At 44.4% G+C, this 16,446-nt stretch overlaps 1 pseudogene; it reads left to right on the top strand.

Moving 5' to 3' along the window:
- The first annotated feature begins 2,379 nt into the window (after positions 1 to 2,379).
- On the top strand, positions 2,380 to 14,877 carry LOC121018912 (vomeronasal type-1 receptor 4-like; annotated as a pseudogene).
- The last annotated feature ends 1,569 nt before the right edge of the window (positions 14,878 to 16,446 follow it).

Below are 16,446 nucleotides of genomic sequence, written 5' to 3'. Positions count from 1 at the left end.
ATCTCGCGTGATCTCGCGTGAGTTCGAGCCCCGCGTCAGGCTCTGGGCTGATGGCTCGGAGCCTGGAGCCTGTTTCTGATTCTGTGTCTCCCTCTCTCTCTGCCCCTCCCCCGTTCATGCTCTGTCTCTCTCTGTCCCAAAAATAAATAAAAAAACGTTGAAAAAAATTAAAAAAAAAAATAAATAAAATTAAAAAAAAAAAATCTAGATTGTGATGATTGCACTCTTTTGTCACACACACACATATCAGTGGAGTTGCACACTTCCCCAAGGAAGATTTTACACATGAATTATATCTCGTCGAAACCATTATAAAAAGAATCAAATGCATAAGTGACTGGACTTTGCATTTGCAAAGACAAATCTAACATTTAGAGCTGGATCCCCAGATCGGGGCCCTGGCTCTTCTGTGTGCAGCAGGCAGAGCAGAGCCTGGATAGCCGATTGTCCTCGTTCATGAGAACAAAGGTGCTAACTGTCGGGAAGCAGAGATCAAGGAGGGCCGTGCCATTTCATCAGCCCCCAGTAAGGATGGACTAAAGGCATCACATAAACTGAAAAGAGAAAAGAGAGCATGAAGACAGACGCGAGGAGACTACAGACGGCTCTGGCCTCGGCAGAGGATCTGGGAAAGACGCTGGTTCTGTGAACGCGGTGGACTGGCTGCTCGTGTCTGCACAAGATGAGGACCACGGATCCACGAGCCGTGAGATCACGACCTGAGCCGAAGTCGGACGCTTAGCCACCTGAGCCACCCAGGCGCCCCTCCATGTCACTTTAATAACGTGCTCCAGGTGATTCTAAGGTGAGGCTGGGATTGGTCACGAGGGCTCCCAGGTGCACTTATGAGAGTCGAGCGCGGGCTTTGCTTTACGGGGAGGTAACAAGGGTCTGCTCTAGGTGAATTTGGAAGGAGCAGGTTGGAGCAGCCACCATCCCCATGCTGTTGCCAGAGTTGTGGGAGGGGAGGTCATGTGAACACAGGAAAGGAGAGAGTCATGTGCTGATCTCCATGTGGGAGCTTATTAACCCTGGTTCTTACCTGCAACAAAGGTCGGGAGAAGGTCACCTTTTGTTTTTGGTCGTTGTTGTTGCTGCTGTTTACATAAATTTCACCTCCAACATGAGCTCGAACTCATGACCCCTGAGATGCAGACTCGTATGCCCCACCGACTGAGCCAGCCAGACACTTTTTTTGCACTTCATGGTCCCTCTGCCTGCGATGTAGTGGCAGCAGGTGAAGGGGCTGGGCTGGCACATTTAAGGCATAGTCTCGAGATGCACACATCGCTCCTTCATATAATCTCACTTAAAGAAGAAACCCAGAGAAGGAAGAGAAGGCAACAGGCAAGTTCTCAGGTAAATGTTGAGTCCTGGGTCAGGTGGTGTCCTTGTCTTCTTCTGAAATACCATGGATTTTTTTTTTTTTTTTACATTTATTTTTGAGAGAGAGAGAAAGAGAGAGAGAATGGGGGAGGGGCAGAGAGAGAGAGAGAGAGAGAGAGAGGGAAAGAATCCCAAGCAGGATCTGAACCCTTAGCACAGCCCGATGCAGGACTCAATCTCATGAACCACGAGATCATGACGTGAGCTGAATCAAGAGTTAGCCACTTAACCGACTGAGCCGCCCAGGTGCCCCTGAAGTATTGTGGCTTTAGAACATGGAAATGTTTATTTCTCTGCCTCTGATGGTCCTGGCTGACAGGCTTATTTTCAGCTTCTGTTTTTCCTGTTTTTCTCATGAGGGTCAGGGTTTGGTCTTTAGACCCTTCTCCCTGTGTCCCAGAGCTTTCTCTCAACCCTCTGCAGCCTGGCTGTTTTTTTTTGTTTTTTTTTTTTTAATTTTTTTTTTTTTTCTGCCTGGCTGTTTTTATGCCTTGAGCAATTCCCACCGTGAAGGAATGACCTTTAGCTGTTGGAAATGTTCCCTTGGTGACAGAGCGACCTGTTGATACCCAGGATTAGGGATGAGCTTGGGTCCTGGGATATCCCTGTGGAAGAACATTTAATGTATAGGTTTCATCCAGAGGTACCATCGGCTCTGTATGGACCAGGATGAGGAAATGCACAAATAAATAGGATGGCATTCGTGGTCTAAAATCATTCAGAATTTTCTGAAAAAGAGAACCTTGTTGTGTAGATTGCTAAGGAAGCAGTTTAAATACACTGGAGATTATGGGACTTGGAAGCTATAGATGGCTCGAAATTTGCATAAAACTGATGCTTTCTCCTGATTAGATTCTGATGATAATTTGGTTTTTAAAATTTATATTTTAAGTTTTTTTTTTTAATTTATTTTTGAGAGAGAGAAAGAGTGTGAGCAGGGGAAGGGCAGAGAGAGAATCCCAAGCAGGCTCCATGGTTAGCATGTAACCCGACATGGGGCTCCATCCCGAGACCCCGGGATCACGACGTGAGCCGAAATCAAGAGTCGGATTTTCAACCGACTGAGCCACCCAGGCGCCCCTAAACGTTGTTGATTAAAAACAGTAAATTAGGGGCGCCTGGGTGGCTCAGTCGGTTAAGCGTCCGACTTCAGCTCAGGTCACGATCTTGCGGTCCGTGAGTTTGAGCCCCGCGTCGGGCTCTGGGCTGATGGCTCGGAGCCTGGAGCCTGCTTCCGATTCTGTGTCTCCCTCTCTCTCTGCCCCTCCCCTGTTCATGCTCTGCCTCTCTCTGTCTCAAAAATAAAAATAAACGTTAAAAAAAAACAAAAACAGTAAATTATAGGGGCACCTGGGTGGCTTAGTCGGTTGAGCCTCTTGACTTCGGCTCAGGTCATGATCTCTTGGCTCGTGGGCTCAAGCTCTGCATCGGGCTCTGTGCTGACAGCTCAGAGCCTGGAGCCTGCTTGGGATTCTGTGTCTCCCTTTCTCTGCCCTCCCCCACTCACACTCTGCCTGTCTCACTCTCTCTCAAAAATAAAATAAGCATTAAAATTTTTTTTTTAAAGTCAACAACTTTTAGTATAATTCACATATTTCATAGAAACAAGAATGTAGCAAACAGCTCAGAGTAATATGCAAAAAGTGTTTTAAAGCCCCTGCTTTGCACACGTTACTCTCTCTACATCCGGAGCAGGCTCTCTCCTCCGCATCAGGTTCGCTTGTCTGATGCCTCCTCGCACTCCTGGCTCTTCCTGCAGGGGGCGCATTCATACCTTGCATTCGCAGGGGCTGGTGCAGGAGCCACCGGTGGAGCATGAGAACTTGGGATCCGTTTGGAACCAAGGTGACGATAGAGGTCCAAAGCCGGTGACAAAGGCAGACGCTGATACGGGCTGGAGGCATGGTGTATAATTGACTGTTTTTTTTTCCCCCTCCAACAATACCACAGCAGTGACATGACCAGGGTGCATCAGGGACCTGACATCAGCTTGTTCCATTACAACCAACTTTACCTTCTTGGTTCAGTTCTCTGGCAGAGCCCTCCACTCTGAAGCCAATACAGTTTTAAGGTTAGTAAAGTTTTTTCTTTGTCGTTAATATGGATCTGGAGTGACTTACTGAGAGTTCTGCATAAAGCATCATATTTCATCTGCAAAGACCCAACCCTTCTTTGTCTTTGTTTACAGTTTGCTTTGGGAAATGAAGGCTCTCGCCTTTATTTACTTGGAGATACTCATTTTTCGCGGGTGAAGGTTCTAAATTGTTCAGGCATCGGTCCTGCAAATTTCCATTCATTCCACAATCATGTCACAGACATACTCTTATTGCTTTGTAACACTCATATCAATATATGTTCAAGTGTCTCAAAATTCTAAAATACAACTCCTAAATGATCAACAAAACAAATTTTGTTTCTTTTTAAAAGAATTTTTTTGACATTTATTCATTTTTGAGTGAGAGAGCGAGAGAAATGGAGTGAGAGCTGAGGAGGGACAGGGAGGGAAGGTGACACCGAATCTGAAAACAGGCTCGAGGCTCTGAACTGTCAGCACAGAGCCCGATGCAGGGCTTGAACTCACGAGCCGTGAGCTTATGACCTGAGCTGAAGTTGGACACTTAACCAACTTAGCCACCCAGGTGCCCCAACAGAACAAATTTTCAGTTTAACACACAACTCATAAACAATAGCTTTTATTTTAGTCTGTGTGCATGTCTCTGTGGTGTGTTCAAAAGACACAAAAAGCATCATCCACAAATAGATGTATACTTTTATACCAGTGAAAATATATTTATTTTTCATTTAAAAAATGTTTTATTTTTTTTAAGTTTATTTTTGAGAGAGAGATAGATCAAGCAGGTGAGGGGCAGAGAGAGAGAGAGAGAAACAGAGTACGAAGCAGGTTTCAGGCTCCGAGCTGTCAGCACAGAGCCTGACGCGGGGCTCGAACTCATGAACTGTGAGATCATGACCTGAGCTGAAGTCGAATGTTCAACTGACTGAGCCACCCAGGTGCCCCAAAAATGTTTATTTTTGAGAGAGAAAGAGTGTGTGCATGCACACAAGTGGGGGAGTAGCAGAGAGAGAGAGAGAGACAGAGAGAGAGAGGGAGGGAGGGAGACACAGAATCTGAAGCAGACTCCGGGCTCTGAGCTGTCAGTGCAGAGCCCAACACAAGGCTCAAACCCACAAACCATGAGATCATGATATGAGCCAAAGCTGGACACTTAACTGACTGAGCCACCCAAGTGCCCCCTGAAAAAAAAATATATTTTTATATTTTTAAAATGTTTATTCATTTAAAAAAATTTTTTTTAACGTTTATTTATTTTTGAGACAGAGAGAGACAGAGCTTGAACAGGGGAGGGGCAGAGAGAGAGGGAGACACAGAATCTGAAACAGGCTCCAGGCTCCGAGCTGTCAGCACAGAGCCCGACGTGGGGCTCGAACTCACGGACCGTGAGATCATGACCTGAGCCGAAGTCGGACGCTTTACCGACCGAGCCACCCAGGCGCCCCTAAAATGTTTATTCATTTTTTGAGAGAGAGACACACAGAGAGCAAGTGGGGGAGGGGCAGAGAGAAAGAGGGAGAGAGGGAGACCCAGAATCGGAGGCAGGCTCCAGGCTCTGAGCTGTCAGCACAGAACTTGATGTGGGGCTTGAACCCATGAACTGTGAAATCATGAGCTGAGCTGGAGTCTTGCACTAAACCCTCTGAGCCACCCAGGTGCCCCTAACTCTTGAAAAATCTCTTAAGAAAAGACCGAAAAAATGAAGTTAGAAATATCTTAGAACCCACAGAGTAAACGGAGAATGTTGGGATTCAGTTGACACTCTGGATGTGGTTCCCGCCCCCAGTTCCTACACAGGATCCAATGGCTTTGAAGGCAAGCATCAGTCACTGAGGACTGGCAGGAAGGCCACCAGGGATCTGGCAGTCGGAGTGATCTTGTCACAGACTGTGGTGGGAATCCTGGGGAACCTGTCTCTTCTTCACCCTTACCTCCTCCTTTCTTTCACTGGGGGCGAAGTGTGCAGATTTGATTCCCAGGCACCTGACTGTAGCCAACGCTTTGGTCATTCTCTCTAAAGGAGTCCCCCACATGATGGCAGATTTTGGGTGGAGGCAGTGCGCCAATGATTTAAAAAAAAATTTTTTTTAACGTTTATTTATTTTTGAGACAGAGCATGAATGGGGGAGGGTCAGAGAGAGAGGGAGACACAGAGTCTGAAACAGGCTCCAGGCTCTGAGCGGTCAGCACAGAGCCCAACGCGGGGCTCAAACTCACAGACCGTGAGATCATGACCTGAGCCGAAGTCGGACGCTTAACCGACTGAGCCACCCAGGCGCCTCATGTGCTGACGATTTTAGATGTGTCCTTCTCTTCTATGTTCAGAGAGTGGCCAGGGGTGTGTCCATTGAGATCACCTGCCTGTTGAGTGTCTTCCAGGCTATCACCATCAGTCCCCAGAACTCCAGGTGGGCAGCGCTTAAGGGAAAGTTGCAAAGTACATCAGCCCCTCCACCGCCCTCTGCTGGATGCCGGATGTGCTGATAAACAGCATTTTCCCGCTTTATGAGACTGCCCAGTGGATCAGCACAAACATAACGTGAAAAAGGAATTATGGATACTGTTGTGGGGTCTTTCATGATAATATCAGAGTCCCTCTGTTTGTGGTGTGGCTATCGCTCACTGATGTTTTCTCTCTGGGGCTCATGCTCTGGGCCAGGGGCTACATGGTCTCCATCCTGCACAGGCACAAGCAGAGTCTGATCCATTCATGCAACCAGTGTCTCTCCCAGATTCTCTGCTGGTTCCAGAGCCACCCAGAGCATCCTCGTTCTGGTGAACACCTTTGTGTTTTGTCATAGACTCTCCTCCATTTGTCAAGTTTGTGTGGCTTGTTTAACCCAGCCAGGGGCGCCTGGGTGGCTCAGTCGGTTAAGCGTCCGACTTCAGCTCAGGTCGTGATCTCGCGGTCCGTGGGTTCAAGTCTGGAGCCTGTTTCGGATTCTGTGTCTCCCTCTCTCTCTGACCCTTCCCCGTTCATGCTCTGTCTCTCTCTGTCTCAAAAATAAATAAACATTAAAAAAAATTAAAATAAATAACCCAGCCAGTTGCTGGTGGCCATGTCAGCTCTCTTTGCTGTATGTTTTCCTACTCTCAGCCCCTTTATGCTGATGAACTGTGACCCCAGTGTGTCCAGGCCCAGCTTTGCCTGGATAAGGAATAAAAAAATTCCCTCATCTTATCGGAAACATGTATTTTTCTTGTTGTTATTGTTTTTCCCTCTGCCTTTGTGCCATCAGTGCAGAGCCAGATGGGGCTCAGTCCCACAAACTGTGCGATCATGACCTGAGCTGATATCAAGAGTCAGCTGCCTAGAGGTGCCTGGGCAGCTCAGTTGGTTAAGCTTCCAACTTCAGCTCAGGTCATGATCTCATGGTTCATGGGTTTGAGCCCCGGGTCGGGCTCTGTGCTGACAGCTCAGAACTTGGAGCCTGGAGCCTGCTTCAGATTCTGTGTCTCTCTCTCAAAAATAAACATTAAAAAAAAAAAGTCACATGCCAAACCAATGGAGTCATCCAGGCATCCCTACTTTATGTATGTATGTATGTATGTATGTATGTATGTATGTATGTATGTATTCATTCATTCATTCATTCATTCATTTTAGCTTTATTTATTTATTTTTAGTAATCTCTGCCCCCAACATGGGGCTCGAACTCACTGAGCCAGCCAGGTGCCCCAACATTTTACCTTAGATTGGTAGTATTTCATAAAAAAATTTCTTTTTAATGTGTGTTTATTTTTTTCCAATATATGAAATTTATTGTCAAATTGGTTTCCATACAACACCCAGTGCTCATCCCAAAAGGTGCCCTCCTCAATACCCATCACCCACCCTCCCCTCCTTCCCACCCCCCATCAACCCTCAGATTGTTCTCAGTTTTTAAGAGTCTCTTATGAAAAAAAAAAAAAAAAAAGAGTCTCTTATGCTTTGGCTCTCTCCCAATCTAACCTCTTTTTTTTTTTTTTTTCCTTTCCCCGCCATGGGTTTCTGTTAAGTTTCTCAGGACCCACATAAGAGTGAAAACATATGGTATCTGTCTTTCTCTGTATGGCTTATTTCACTTAGCATCACACTCTCCAGTTCCATCCACATTGCTACAAAGGGCCATATTTCATTCTTTCTCATTGCCACGTAGTACTCCATTGTGTATATAAACCACAATTTCTTTATCCATTCATCAGTTGATGGACATAATATGTGTTTATTTTTGAGAGAGGGAGACAGACTGTGAGTGGGGGAGGGGTAGAGAGAGAGGGAGACACAGAATCCGAAGCAGGCTCCAGGCTCTGAGCTGTCAGCACAGAGCCAGATGTGGGGCTTGAACTCCCAAACCGTGAGATCATGACCTGAGCCGAAGTCAGATGCTTAACCGACTGAGCCACCCAGGCACCCCTAAAACCTTTTCTTTCTTTTTTTTTTAAAGTCATTTTTTTTAAATTTTTTAACGTTTATTTATTTTTGAGACAGAGAGAGACAGAGCATGAACGGGGGACGGTCAGAGAGAGAGGGAGACACAGAATCGGAAGCAGGCTCCAGGCTCTGAGCCATCAGCCCAGAGCCCAACGCGGCACTCGAACTCATGGACCGCGAGATCGTGACCTGAGCCAAAGTCGGATGCTTAACCGACTGAGCCATCCAGGCGCCCCTAAAACCTTTTCTTTATGTATAAAGATTCATTCTATAAGTCAACACCAGTTAAGAATGAAACTTTAGAGGGGTGTCTGGTTGGCTCAGCGTCTCTGACGCTTAATCTTGGGGTTATGAATTGGGGGTAGAGATTTCTTAAAAAAATAAAATCTTAAAGAATAAGGCTTTAGAGATTCTAATAAAATTTATATGCAGTACAGATAGCAATATCATACGAAAGGAATCTGCCCCATTACCAAGTTTGGGTTTAATGAATGCAAAATTGGCTCAATGTTAGGATGTTTGCAGAAAGACTCATTTGCTTTTACACCAGGATGAGAGTGCTGTGTCTATATTATAGTAATTGAACACTAATATCACCGAATTAAACAATTTATGCCATGCCATCAACTATGGGTCACGAAAGCTTAATAAATAATAAAATGTATAGAAATAAAATCGTACCTATTTCCTGATCACATACTTTTCAAACCTCAGTTAAGTGAAAATATTAGAAATGAGATTTGTGAAACTTGTGCATGGTATTAAAGTCAAAGAGGAATGTGCATTGAGTTTGGGATATCACAATATTTTTCAACCAGAGAAAATATCACAGGACACATTTGAGCCTAACCACCACTGTCTGAAACACAAATCCTAAATTACCTTTCTTTAAATGCTGTTTTCCGGGGCACCTGGGTGGCTCAGTCGGTTAAGCGTCCGACTTTGGCTCAGGGCATGATCTCGCGGTCCATGAGTTCGAGCCCCGTGTCAGGCTCTGTGCTGACAGCTCAGAGCCTGGAGCCTGTTTCAGATTCTGTGTCTCCCTCTCTCTGACCCTCCCCTATTCATGCTCTGTCTCTCCCTGTCTCAAAAATAAATAAAAATGAAAAAAGTATATATTAAAAAAATTAAAAAAAATAAATGCTGTTTTCCTAACCTCAAGAGGGAAAACTGTCCTCACCATTATCATCGGAAATGGATGTTTTCAGTGGGGCAGGATTAATTCCCTTGAGTTGTGTCATAACCCAAGTTAGAGAAATATATTTCTGTTCCAGCAATGGCTGTTCAGACATACTTTTTCTGCCAGGGATTGGGTGATTCCTATGGACCCATCTTACTTTTTGTTACAAGCATGGCACCTTGTGCATTATAGATGCACCTCTAATAAACCTAAAATTTTAGTCTTGGATTTCTATAAGGTATATGGAACAGAAGATGGTTTAAGAACTATAATACTTAAAAACCTTAAAAATCAAATTCCAGGGGCGCCTGGGTGGCTCAGTCGGTTGAGCGACCGACTTCGGCTCAGGTCATGATCTCACAGTCTGTGGGTTCGAGCCCCGCGTCGGGCTCTGTGCTGACAGCTCAGAGCCTGGAGCCTGTTTCAGATTCTGTGTCTCCCTCTTGCTCTGACCCTCCCCTGTTCATGCTCTCTCTCTGTCTCAAAAATAAATAAACGTTAAAAAAATTTTTTAAAAAATCAAATTCCATAATCACTTGGCTTAAACACGAGCAAACACCGTGAGTCAGGATTGTATTAGGTTATGTTAAGAATCATCAAGGATTGGGGCACCTGGCTGGCTCAGTCAGTAAAACATGTGACTCTTGATCTCAGGGTTATGATTTCAAGCCCCACATTGGGTGCAGAACCTACTTAAAAAAAAGAAAAGAAAAAGAATCATCAGGGATTGGTGTAGGTCTAGTACTCCCAGTTTTCTTTACCGGCTCAGCCCATGCCTTAGGAATTTCCCTCATCCTCATATAGCTTTGGTACTGGAGAAGGCTCCACCCCAGAAGTATTCCTTTTCTGACATGATCACTTACACAGGCTCCTGAAACACCTCCTTTCGTTAGGGACTCTGCTCTTCAGCCTGAAAGAGAAAACCCTTACTTGAATACTTTCTGCTGCCAGGCTGGTGGACTGAGTGTGAAGGTTGCAACAGCCTTTGCTTGTGTGTTTGTGTGGAGGGGGGCAGCCATACTGTAAGCTATGGGTTTGTGGTCCTGTGTCCTCACCTCCCCTTAGACCCACAATTACCATTTCACATGTACTGGCAGTGACAGTGCAGACTTGGAGACCTAGGAATGTTTCTGAAAAAAAGTTTTTCCTAGTTGACAATTACCAAAAACAATTACAACCTTCTGGTTCATATCTCTGAAGAGTCCTTTGGAGCGTGTGTGAACAGTACTTTCTTTTTAATTTAGTTTAATTTAATTTAATTTAATTTTTTATTGTTTTAATTTACATCCAAGTTAGTTAGCATATTGTGCAACAGTGATTTCAGGAGTAGATTCCTTAATGCCCCTTACCTATTTAGCCCATCCCCCCTCCCACAACCCCTCCAGTAACCCTCTGTTTGTTCTCCATACTTAAGAGTCTCTTATGTTTTGTCTCCCTCCCTGTTTTTATATTATTTTTGCCTCCCTTCCCTTGTGTTCATCTGTTCTGCATCCTAAAGTCCTCATATGACTGAAGTCATATGATATTTGTCTTTCTCTGACTGACTAATTTTGCTTAGCATAATACTGTCTAGTTCCACCCACATAGTTGCAAATGCAAGGTTTCATTCTTTGTGATTGCTGAGTAACACTCCATTGCATATACATACCACATCTTCTTTATCCATTCATCCATCGATGGACATTTGGGCTCTTTCCATACTTTGGCTATTGTTGATTGTGCTGCTATAAACGTAGGGGTGCATGTGCCCCTTCAAAACAGTATTACTGTATCCCTTGGATAAATACCTAGTAGTGCAATTGCTGAGTCATAAGGCAGTGCTATTTTTAATTTTTTGAGGAACCTCCATACTGTTTTCCAGAGTGGCTGCACCAGCTTCCATTCCTACCAACAGTGCAAAAGAGATCTTTTTTCTTGGTATCCTTGCCAATATCTCTTGTGTGCTGAGTTGTTAACGTTAGCCATTCTGACAGGTATGAGGTGGTATCTCAATGTGGTTTTGACTTGTATTTCCCTGATGATGAGTGATGTTGAGCACTTTTTCATGTGTCGGTTGGCCATCTGGATGTCTTCTTTGGAGAAGTGTCTATTCATGTCTTTTGCCCATTTCTTCACTGGATTATTTGTTTTTTGAGTTTGATAAGTTCTTTATAGATTTTGGGTACTAACCCTTTATCTGACATGTCATTTGCAAATATCCTCTCCCATTCAGTTGGTTGCCTTTGTGAACAGTACTTTCTTTTCTGGGATCCCTGGAGGCAGACAGGGAAGAAGCAGGAAATGCTGAGGTCTGACAGATGAGGAATTGGAGGTGAAGCACCTGTGTCTTACTGGATCTTCTGCTTCCCGGAGAAGATTTTCTGCCTAAAAACAGGTTTCTTATTAATTTTCAGACCACTGGGGTGCACCGCCTTCAAGTTATGAGCAGAAATATGGAACCTTAGGGGCACCCGGGTGGCTCAGTCGGTTAACCATCTGACTTTGGCTCAGGTCATGATTTCACCTTTCATGAGTTTGAGCCCTGAGTCAGGCTCTGTGCTGACAGTGTGGAGCCTATAGCCTGCTTTGGATTCTGTGTCTCCTTCTGTCTCAGCCCCTCCCCCGCTCACGATATGTCTCTCTCTCTCTCTCTCTCTCTCTCAAAAATAAATAAACATAAAAAAAAAAAGAAATATGGAATCCGACAAAATACCTGATAAGGATATTCAGTGGAATACAAGTAAAAGAAAGAACATGAAGCCGCTAATGTGCATTAGGAATTATTGGACATGTTTGACCTACTCAATGCCAATTAAGTTGAAAGTTAGATGACATGGAATTTTGTAGTAAAGAGTAATTGAGGAATATTGACTCCAGTAATGATAGGAAGCCTAAGTAGAAGATGTATACACAGAAGAAAGAGATATCTTTGTAAATAAACAGATAAAAGCACTTTCATCGCATGGTTTGATGGGTGGATTCTACCATTTTTAAAAGAAGAGATAATTAAATTATCCTTTTTTAGTTCAAGAGCTTTGAAGAATTGCCAGAGTCTTCTACACTTATGTTTGCTCATTTTCTGTAACAAGTATTCATTACTTTAGTGATTAGTGAAGAAGTATAAAATATGCATATCAACCAATCATTGGTGTTTCCAACTAACCATTCTAAAGATATATATCTAAAGTCTTGGAATGTATCCCCCGTGGAATTGGGGGGGGGGGGAACTACTGCTGTGTTCCCAAGCCCTGGAATGTACCACAGTGAGAAGGCAGCACAGACCTTAGTGTGAAAAGGGAAAAGAGAATAGTACCTGGATGTTACTTAAGCTTATTGAGGTAGTCATTTACTTATGCACATAGAAATCATTACATTGTACACCTTAAGCTTATACAATATCATAGGTCAATTATGTCTCAATAAAACTGGGGAAAAACTAAAAATATAAATACAACCTCTTCCTTTTCCCTGTCTCCTCCCATATTAGCTTCTCCTGACCTGTTGCATTCACATGCCCAGGGGATAGCATAACCTTGCTTGGCCCCTGACTCAAGTAAGTCAAGTAAGTAAATAGCCTCTATTTACATAGAAAAAATAATTATAAAGCACCTAAACTCAAACTCAGCTGATAGGGTTTGGACAGGGTCCACGGTGAGGGAAGGAAGAGAACTGAACAAATGGAAGTTTGTGAGTTGTGGCTAATTCAGCATCCTGCTGTTTCTCCATCAGTCAGTAGCTGGAATCCACCTGTTGTATGTTTGGGCTTCCGGGTCCCATTAGTGTCAGAGTGAATCATGCCAATCTGGATGAAGTGCAGGTAGAAAAGTATTAGGGAGGCACGATAGGTCTTATCATGAGTGTCTCTACCCTTCTATGTCCAAACTTTCCACTGTGTGCATAGTACTGTGTTTGTTCGTCGACAAGTCAGAAGGGTGGTCTCCATAGCCCTGCCTGGGTTGTTACCACCTCTCTATCAGTAAGGGTGGTTGAAATTCATAGTTCTTTCTCCAGTTGAGGTTTCCTGGAAATGTGTGGTTATAGTTTCAATGCTCAGTTCTTCCACTGGTGAAGAGAATTTGGTGATTTTGTCGTCTGGGGCCAGTTGGCGAAGGCGCCACCTGGAAGTGCCTTGGGGTTTTAGATTCATAGTTACTTGGACATAATTACTGGTTGTACTGATCCTGAAGGTCAGTTCTTTTCTTCCTATGGGGCTCTTGTCAGACTGAATCCTTTCCCATCCAGGGCTTGAGACCCCCAGACCCCTCCAGCTTTGAGTTGGGTCAATGCAAGCTCTTTGAAAGGCCCCAGAAGCCTTGCTTGTCATGTAGAAATTGTATATACAAGAGGGAAAATACACTGGTGCATGCACATCTCAGGTCTAAAGGAAAAATTGGGAGCTATCTTTGGTGGAAATTTTATGCCTTCTTGTGAGGGAATAGTTTCTACTTACATAAATGGGTTAGAAAAAAGCTTACAGAGGAAAGCTACCACCATGGGGCAAAAATGCCTGAGGTTAGCTAGTGAGATAGCGTAATGGGATCATGAGTAACTTGTATCACCTGCAGGAAATTACTGTCCATCTGGTGCCAATACACTAATGTACCTTGATTGCAAACTCCACTTGCCTTGCTTCTTACACACACAAGTTAAAGATTACTTTCTGATTGTTTTCTCCACGTTCATGTGTGTAGGATCTTGTTTTCTTCACGTTCATCATGTGGGTAATATCTTGTGAGCTCAATAAATATGGAGACAAAACCACTATTCCTGGCTCTTGTCTCTTCCTGGACACTAGCGTCTCTCATATTTAATCCTGCATCCTCTGCCTTGCTGGACAAGAGAGAACTCCAGACTCCCTGTCTGCAATACCTTCTCAAGTGTCTGAAGCAAATTTCCTTCTTCTGTGAGGCCTTTGGTTCACCGAGCATTCCTGACTGCATGGCCAAGGGTTTAGTGTCAGCTTGGGAAAAGTGACACCTAATGGTGTTCCCTAGGGTGCTGTGGCTGCCCAGCCTCAGTGCCAGCCACGCAGAACCCAAAGCGGGCATGGTGGCTCCACCCAAAGATGGGTCGTCAGAATTCAGGGTTTCGGGTTGTTGCCTATGTTCTAGCTCTTGATCTTCCATGTTGAAAACTGTAGATCTTCTGATTACGGTGGTGGGGCTGGGACCTGGGAACACATCTCAGCTGCTTCTCCCTTGGAAACCCGTGTTAAGGGCTTGTTGTCATAAGGGACTGATCACTGAGCACTGATTGATCATGCGATCGATGATGGAGCTCAGCTCTGTGCTGATGCAGAGGCCATCACTGCGTGCCAGACCTGTGGTTCTGGGAGAAAGTTGACTTGTTTGTCTTACAGCTGGGGAGGCTCCCAACCCTTCCAGGCAGAATGACTCCAGGCCATCATGACTCACACTGCTAATGCCTCCAGCATGTCAGTTAGCCAACTCCAGCCACATCATTGTGACCCTGCAAGCCGTGTCACTGTTTACCCTTTCTGGATCATTTGCACTCCCACCATGTTATGCGTTTTATCACCAAATCTAAAAATGGGTCAACTGTCTAATTCTACCTCTATTATGTCCTCCTCCTGGCCCACACAACTTGGCTTGGCCATTTGGTGATTGAATGTAGCCGTCTTCAAGAGCAGATGTTCTCTTCTTGACTGTTTCCAGGATAGGGATGGAAGGGGTAAAAGTTACAGGACAACACAGAGTTCTAAGGTTTGCCAGCCTAGAGGGATGGCATATTTTAGGTGCTCTCAGCCGATGCACTCTGATTGACGTGGGATCCACTGGTAGGACCCAGCCTTAAAAACAACACTTGTTGGGGCACCTGGGTGGCTCAGTTGGTTGAGCATCCGACTTCACTCAGGTCATGATCTCACAGTTCGTGAGTTCAAGCCCCATGTCAGGCTCTGTGCTGACAGCTCAGAGCCTGGAGCCTGCTTTGGGTTCTGTTTCTCTCTCTCTCTCTCTCTCTCTCTCTCTCTCTCTCTCTCTCTCTCTTTGCCCCTCACCTGCTTGCTCTCTCTCTCTCTCTCAAAAATAAACAAACATTAAAAAAAGTAAAAAAAAAAACAAAACCCAAACACTTGTTAAGTACATATGCTGTGTACATCCGTGGGATTCTTCTTCTTATGTGGAAACCATTCATTGACATCCCTCACCCCTGAGCATAGGCTGACATGAACCTTAGGGGTGGTCATAAGAGACTTTGCCAGTATTTAAGGAAACAACATACTGGCCCTGGAAGGTATTCAAATCAGCCTCAACTCACCGATCATGGTTATTATGAGTGAAGAAATAGTTCTAGACTTCTTCCTTGCAGGCCAGAGTAGTGCGTACCTGGATTAATAACCCTGGCCAAATGAACTGTATTAATCAAGGTTTTAAAAATTATTATTATTTTCTGTGCTTTATGATACTTTGGCATCTTGGAGGCTTTCCTAATTCTAGAGAGACTGTCCCGCTCTGTGCTAGTTAACGCCTAGAGATAGCTAACCACTGCCTCACATTGTGACACTCGTCTGTGTAAACCCACCGGCCATTCCAGAGCCCATAGCCCTAACTAACTCTCACATACCAAACCAATATTTACCCTTGCCCTAAATCACCCCTGGGCTGGGTACTGAATGACTGGGGACCACACCTACTGTCCAGAGTCCACTGAAATTATTCAAACCAGCCAATCTTAAGTGGTTTGATTTCCCTCTCTTCTTTCTTCCCACAGAAAGCGCACTAAATGCTCTGGGCAGTGCTTTCCCTTTGCTCCTTCAGATTCCTACTGACCCTGCCTGGTACTTCCCTGTGGGTCTTGTGTGGTGTGAAATGTTCCTTTTCCCCAGGAGCTGTAAGTGGTAAACTCTTTTTTCAAAGGCATTCATTTCCATTTCTGTCATCTTACCATACTTGATTAGAACAAATCCCTGATAGAATTTCAATATAAAGGTCAATGCAAACACTTAATGAGAAAACCACCTGGCTCCCCAAAGCATGTCCTGATGGCTTATGAAATTTTTCAGGTGGTTGAATCTGGGACTTTGAGTGTATTGCTGAGGTCAGGCTTCCCTGATCTGACTGCATGGGGCCCTGATGATAGTAACTTTAATCAAAAGATTAATGAATTTGGTATCAGCCTATTCTCTGTGGTTTGCCACTGTCCAATGGCGGGGTATACTCATGGGAAAATTTACCAGAAGTCAACTATACAGAAATAAGGAGATGTGGCGTACCAGGTTGCCTCAGTCGATAGAGTATATGACTCTTGATCTTGGGGTTGTGGGTTTGAGCCCCATGTTGGGTGTAAAGATTACTTAAAAATAAAAATAAATCTTAAAAAAATAATGATGCTTTGAAAGAAGGAGCTGATACTCATGGGATTTTCAAGTTTCTGTGTGTCTTGTGGACAGAG

The sequence above is a fragment of the Herpailurus yagouaroundi genome, unplaced genomic scaffold (genome assembly GCF_014898765.1).
Source record: "Herpailurus yagouaroundi ecotype Mexico unplaced genomic scaffold, PumYag 220, whole genome shotgun sequence".
Lineage (NCBI taxonomy): Eukaryota > Metazoa > Chordata > Mammalia > Carnivora > Felidae > Herpailurus > Herpailurus yagouaroundi.
The sequence above is the reverse complement of the archived record's forward strand: the minus strand, read 5'-3'. Positions and strand labels throughout refer to the sequence as shown.